The sequence below is a fragment of the Cricetulus griseus genome, chromosome 3 (assembly GCF_003668045.3).
Source record: "Cricetulus griseus strain 17A/GY chromosome 3, alternate assembly CriGri-PICRH-1.0, whole genome shotgun sequence".
NCBI classification, from domain to species: Eukaryota; Metazoa; Chordata; class Mammalia; order Rodentia; family Cricetidae; genus Cricetulus; species Cricetulus griseus.
In genome coordinates this window covers 26,327,355-26,334,599 of record NC_048596.1, presented here as the reverse complement: position 1 = coordinate 26,334,599, position 7,245 = coordinate 26,327,355, and positions in this window count along the sequence as shown.

Below are 7,245 nucleotides of genomic sequence, written 5' to 3'. Positions count from 1 at the left end.
TTAGTGACTTCAGGTGTTTGTACAACACAATCTGCATGTGAAAGTCAGAGGACAAATTTCAGGAGTTGGTTGCTTCCCACTCTGGGATATGAGGATAGAACTCAAGTGGTCAGCTTGCTTAGCAAGTATTTTTACCACTGAATCATCATTTTTTTAGATAGTGTTTCTCAGTGTAGCTTTGTAGATCAGACTGGTCTTGAACTCACAGAAATCAAACTGCCTCTGCCTCCTGAGTACTGGGATTAAAGGCGTTCTCCACCACGGCCTGGCTTTGAGCCTTCTTCTTGAGTTAATTCAATTCTTCCTAATAGCTCAATAATTATTCTTGTGTATGCATGTCACATTTTCTCTAACCATTCATAGACTGATGGATACCTAGGTGGATTGCATGACTTGACTGCATTTGAACAATGCTGTGATAAGCATGAGCATGTAGAGTTCTCTTATATATCCTGACTCTGGTACCTATAGGTAAACAAACCAGGAATGGTAAAGCTGGATAATACTTTAGGGCTATTTTTATCTTTTTGAACAACCAGATTGCTCATTTTCATAGTGGCTTTGCTCATTTGCATTCCTACCAACATTGTATAAGCCAGTCTCCAACCTTACTAGCATCTGCTTCTTATATTTTCCTGATGACAGCAATTCTGATTTTAGTGAGTTGGAATCTCAATGTAGTTTTGATTTACATTTTTCTTCTGGTTAAAGATGTTGGACATTTTTCATACAATAATTCATCATTCATATTATCTTGAGAACATCTGTTCCACTCTTCTGCACACTTGTTGGCTAGATGACTTCTTTTCTTTCCAGTGGTAACTGTTTGGAGTTCTTTGTATATTCTGGACTCTGTTGGAATATTAGCTGGCAATGATTTTCTTTAACTCTGCAGTCATCTCACTGTGTTGATTATGTCCTTCAGGATGCAGAGGCTTTAATTTGATGTGATCCCTTTTGTCAGTTCTTGATATTGTTTCCTAAACTAATTGAGTCCTATTCAGGAGACCATTGTCTTTGCCTATGTCTTAAAATGTTATGACTCTGTTTTCTTTTAGTAGCTTCAAGTCTCATAGTAAGATCTTTGATCAATTTTTAATTGATTCCTATACAGGGTCACAGATAGGGATCTTGTCCACTCTTCTACATGTGGATATTGAGTTTTCATGGTATCTTTTGTCAAAAAGTGTTTATTTTTTCCAAAATGTGGCTTTGGCAGTTTTGCTGAAAATCAAATGGCATAGATGTGTGAGTTAATTTCTGAATATTCTATTGTTTCTTTGATGTGTTTATGCCAATACTACTGCTGTTTATATTGCTGTGGCTCTGTAATAATATATTTTAATATCATGTATTGTCATACCCTCAACGGTGATATCTTTTATACTTCCACATACATTTAAAAATACTTTTATTTATCTGAAAAATATTCATATTTTTGTGGTGATTACATTAAGTATGTAGATTGCATCTGACAAATTAGCCATTTTCACATTGTTCTTTTGCCTACTCATGAACATAGGATCTTTCAGTGCCTATTTTTAATTTCTTACGTTGTATATTACAATTTTCATTATAAACGGGTTTTAAACTTATTGGATAAGTCTATTCCAATGTGCTTTTTGAAGATATCATGAGGGGGATATTTTTATTTCTTTCTCAGCTAGTTCATTATTAATACATGAAACAGCTAGTAGAATGTATATGTCCTGTAGCTCTGATAAATTTCTCATAAAGATGAAAGAGACTTCTGTGTTACTAGTTAAGATATTTTAAGTATAGAACCATATCATCCCTAACTGGAATACTTTGACATTTTTTTTTCCTGTTTGTGTACCTTTTACTCAGTCTCATATCTTATTTCTATGGCTAAGATTTCAAATACTATATTGAATAAAAGTGGTAAGAATTTTAAAGAACATATGTTCAGGGTTTCCTGATTCATTATGATGTTGGTATTTGTTAAGATTTAATGATGTTATAATGTTTTTATTTCTAGCTTATCTATTTGTGAGAGTGGCACATCTCCTAAAAAAGTGTGATGGAAAACAAGGAATGGAATATACACTGAACAAAGGCAAGACCATATATCAGCACCTAGAATTATAATCATTCCAAAATGAAGATGCCTAGACACTAGCTTAAAAAGACAATCAATAGCAGTCAGGACATGTCTCCACTAGAATCCAACAACACAACTACAATAGGCCCTGAGAAATGCAGTGTAGCTGAAACACAAGTTAAGAACTTTAAAATAGTTTTAAAGAATATTTCAGAGGTCCCTAAAGAGGAAATGAATAAATCCATTAATGAAATCTATGAAAAAATATACTAACAGTGGAATGAAGTGAAGAAAAAATGTCCAAGACATGAAAGTAGAAATAGAATCAATAAAGAAAACCCAAACTGAGGCAAATCTGAAAAGGAAGAATTTAGGAACTCTAATAGGAAACTCAGAGATAAGTCTCATCAACAGGATCCAAGAGATGGAAGAGAAAATCTCAGGCATTGAATAGATGATAGAAGAAATAGGTACCCCAGCCATAGAAAATGTTAAATCTAAACAGCAACAACAACAACAATAATACAATCGTAAAACATCCTTGAAATCTAGACCATTATGTAAAGATAAAATCTATCAACAATAGCAGCAGAGGAAGGAGAAGAAAACCCAGCCAAAGAAACAGAAAATATTTTCAACAAAGTCATCCGAGGAAAATTTTCCACCCTAAAGGGGGAGATGCTTAATTAAGGTATGTGAAGCATACACAGCATCAAATAGACTGCACCACTCTGCAGCTCTTAAGTGGAGAGTTACTTGCATTCAATGCTATTATTGTACAGTATGAAATAATTTCAGAAATTTGACACCTCCATATACATTCATACACACACATACACAAGATTCATACATCTCTAAAGAATAAAATTATGTCATTGGCAGAAAATGAATAGATTTGGGGATCATTATATTACATTAAATAAATTAGATCTACATAAAGAAAGATGACATTTTCTTTCATAAATGGAATCTAGAAATATACATTTATATTGTGATGATATGAAAGTAGGAGGACTATGAGGTGGAGGAAGGGTAGAGGAAGTAGATAGAAGGGGAAAGAGAGTAAAAGGGGCAAGAAAGACAAATATAGCTACATCCCTACATGCACCTTAACTGTTTTGCCTCTGAGGCCACATCTTTTACCTCTACTCCACTTCTTGGCTTTCTCCAAATTCTTCACTCTTTTTCTGTCTCCTAATCTGGAGTTAAGCAGTAATTTGACAATTTTGCCTCATTCTTAGACCTTTACTCATCTTTTGTTCCATTCATGGGACATAAACTTTGGTTGAGGAATCTAAAACACACCATGCAACTAAAAGATACATGAGCTTCTATGTTGTAAAGAAGAGATATTTACCAATTTTTATACCCCACAGGATTCTTTTTCATCTTTCCTGTAAACTAATCAATTTTATAGCAGTGGAATATATATAAACAGGCTTGTGACAAGAATTGAGAACAATGCTTTATTGGTGATTTATTTGTATATGAACATATACAGTGCCATACATGGGCATGACAGTTAGATAGCTTTTATCTTGGTTATTGTGCCCTCTGATGTTATGGACTGAAATTACACAGGATGAATGGAATTAGTAGTATCACATACTGGTTAAAATTATAGTCTTTGACTTAGAGCATTCCAGGTGGAGTGATGGCTCTGAGAAATTATCAGTTTTATAATCTTTAAGAAATTATTTAATCTCCCTGATGCAAAATTTTTTCTTGTCAAAAATTGTTACTAACCTTGTAGATTTTATATGGGAATGAGAGATGCATGCAAAGAAATCATAGTGGTTTTAAAACATATCTGACATGGCATGCATCAATATGAGTACATGTTCATTTTGAGCTTGAGCAGTGGTGCCTTGCTAAACAGAATGTCCAAAGTGACACTATATAGTTTTTGTGCCTAAAATTTAAAAGTCTGTGCAACTTCTGCCTATATTTCTTAGGAAAATCACTCTCAAAATATTCAACTGAGAAGTGAGGACTCTAATGCAAGGTGATAACTTGGAGTTATCTGGAAGAGAGGAAGGAGTAAAAACAAAGAGGATCTGAGCTGCAGTTAAGTCCCTCCAAATATTTGAGCCCCAGGTATAATGTGAATGTAAAGGTATTCACTTTGATACCAGCCCTGGCCATTGTCATGCCTTTAATCCCAGAACTCCTTGGCAGGAGGCAGAGGCAGGCAGATCTCTGTGAGTTCAAGACCAGCCTGGTCTACAAGAGCTAGTTCCAGGACAGCCTCCAAAGCCACAGGGAAACCCTGTCTCGAAAAAACAGAACAAAACAAAACAAAAGAATGGACCCAACTGAACTGAGTGAGCAACACTGAGAACTTTGAGTTATAATAATTATGATGATAAGAATAATGAAAAATTATTGTTTCATGAGCCACCGTTTTTGAATATAGTCTATAACAAAACAGAGGTATCCTAGTTTGTTTATTGCTGTGATAAACATCATGACAAAAAGCAACCTAGGGAGAAAAGGGTTTATTTCATATTATAGTTTACATTCCATCATGAAGGGAAGTCAGGAAAGAAACTCAAAGCAGGAACCTGGAATCAAGAACTGAGGCAGAGGCCATAGAGGAGTGCTATTTACTGGATCATTCCTCATGGTTCACTTACTTTTCTGTTTTATTTCTTTTCATTTTATTGTTTGAATTAGCATCTTTTGAAAATTAAAATTTTGTATCATTTCCCCCTTTCCCTGTCTAACCCTCCCAGCTCCCTCTAAAATTCATGGCATCTTTTTCTTTATTTATTAATGTTATTGTTATATATGAGTGAACAAGTATATAAACGCTTCATTTAGTGTTGCTTCTATGCTCATGTTTTATCATCTTGCTTTCTTATACAACCCAAGACAATGTGCCCAGGAGTGGCACCACTCACAGTGGTCTGGATCCTGCCACATTGGTTCTTATTTCAAGAAAATGATACAAAGGCTGTGTACAGGACAGTCTGAGGAAGGTATTTTTTAGTTAAAGTTCCTTCTTTCCAGATGACTCTAGCTTGGGTCAATTTAACATAAAGACTACCAATCACAAGTGGTTAAAATCTAAGTGTGATTTTAAGTATCTAATCCATTAAACTCATTTAATACAATAACACTACTTTCTATGTTCCATATATTGAACATTAAATATATTACAGAAACATTAAATATATCAGCCAACTCTTATTCTATGTAAAAAATATCCATGAAACCTAGTAATAGAATATAATAATTCTGCCAATATGAGCCTGGTTTGGCTGATTCCTGGTTGGCAGCATTGGTGTATGTGCAATTAACTGTTGGCTCACTTGAGGCTTAGAGTCTATGCTATCTCTCTTCCATTTTGGGATGTTGTTTCTACCTCTGAGGATATTGGTATGACTGGGTGGTGTCTTCACTAATTCTCTAGAAGGCTAGTCTGGACTTGTTCCTGTACTGTTGGCAGCATTCCAGGGCAGTGAGTGAAGAATGAAAGCAGTCCAGAGACTTAATCTTCAGGCCAATACAATGTCATTTCTGTTTCATTTTGTTCACCAGAATGTTACAAGGCTTCCCAGACTCCAGTGATGGGAAAATCATTTTCAAGGGCAAAGTTATAATTGTGTCTGTCTCTTAGACAATCCATTACAAAGGGTGATGGTGCAAGGTGTAAAAGTCAGTCTCTGTTGTTGATTAGATTTGGAGTTGCCAAGAGCTACACAACTGTGTATGTCTGCAAGAGTTTTCTAGAAAAGTCTGAGGAGGGAAGACATAACATGAATTCATATTGAATCTATCATAGGATGACCAGATTGATTAAAAGGGCACGAAGGAGGAAGCTTATTTTACCTTTCTTTGCCTTTTGACTGTGCATACACAGTGACTAACTGCCTCAGGTTCCTGTCACCACAGTCAAGAGTCACTTTTGACTCCATGTCTTTCCAACCATCAGGATCTGTACCCTAAAACTGTGAGTCAAAACAGTCTTCATTCTTTTAGCTGCTTATGGCCAGGTATTTGGTCACAGAAATGAGATAACACACACACACACACACACACACACACACACACACAGAGAGAGAGAGAGAGAGAGAGAGAGAGAAGAGAGAGAGAGAGAGAGAGAGAGAGAGAGAGAGAGAGATTCCTGGGGCAATTTGAAAAAAAAAAACAGACTATTGCCCATTTTTGCACAGGTCAGTGACTAAGCCAGAATCTGAATTTGGAGAACAGGATTCCAGAGGGCATATTCTTTATATCAGCCATTAGTGACTCTTGAGTATATGAGATATAGCATGAGCTCTTGGTAAAAAGTACATTAAAATATAGGCTGACTTATCCAACAATCTGAATCCTCAAGATGCCACAGAATGTCAGGTAAATAGCCTGAATCTTTGATTTTCAGTTTATGTGTTTGTTCTTGGGTAAATGACTTGAGCTCCTTGGCTCTCAAGTTTCTCACATGAATAATGTTTGTAGGAATTGAGTAAACTGTTAAAGCTACCACCATTTTTGCTGCAATACAACCTATTATGTAAAATAACACAATTAAAGCTGGAAGATTTTTGGGAATTGGAGCCTCAGTATGAAAACATTCCTGAAGCACATTCATGAAGAGGATATGATCTTAACAAAAATGGCAATGCTGTTTTATATGTGCTAAGTATCTAGGGAATTCATAGGTATTAAAGCAGATGTGACCTAGAGTCAACTGGAAGTCAGACAAGGCAGGGCAAGTTGTGGTAGATTGAGAGATGGAAGGTTCTCTGAAATTGTCTGAAATGTTTTAACACTGAATATGAATCAAAAGATGATGAACAAAGTAAGATGAGAGGTGGTTGAATGCCTGGTTGATGTTTCTGTGTATTTCTAAGCAGTTTGTTTTAATTGAGTGAAGCTTTCTGTCTGTCTAGTATTTCTCAGAAAAAAATGCACATAAGAAAATTAAATGTACACTATTTTCAAATTGTTTTCTAACATACCAATAATTTTGTAACAACAGTATTTTTTCCAAATATAGAAATAACTGTTAGCATTCATCTAGTCCTTATTACCTCTCAATAAATATCAGCTCGTTAATACTTTTTAATGAAGCTTCATTTACTAAATGAATATGTATTCCATTTAATGACATTGATGATGTTAATGAAGAGAGAATTTATGAATATCCAGGGATCTAGGGAAAAGGAGGGGCAGTGAGA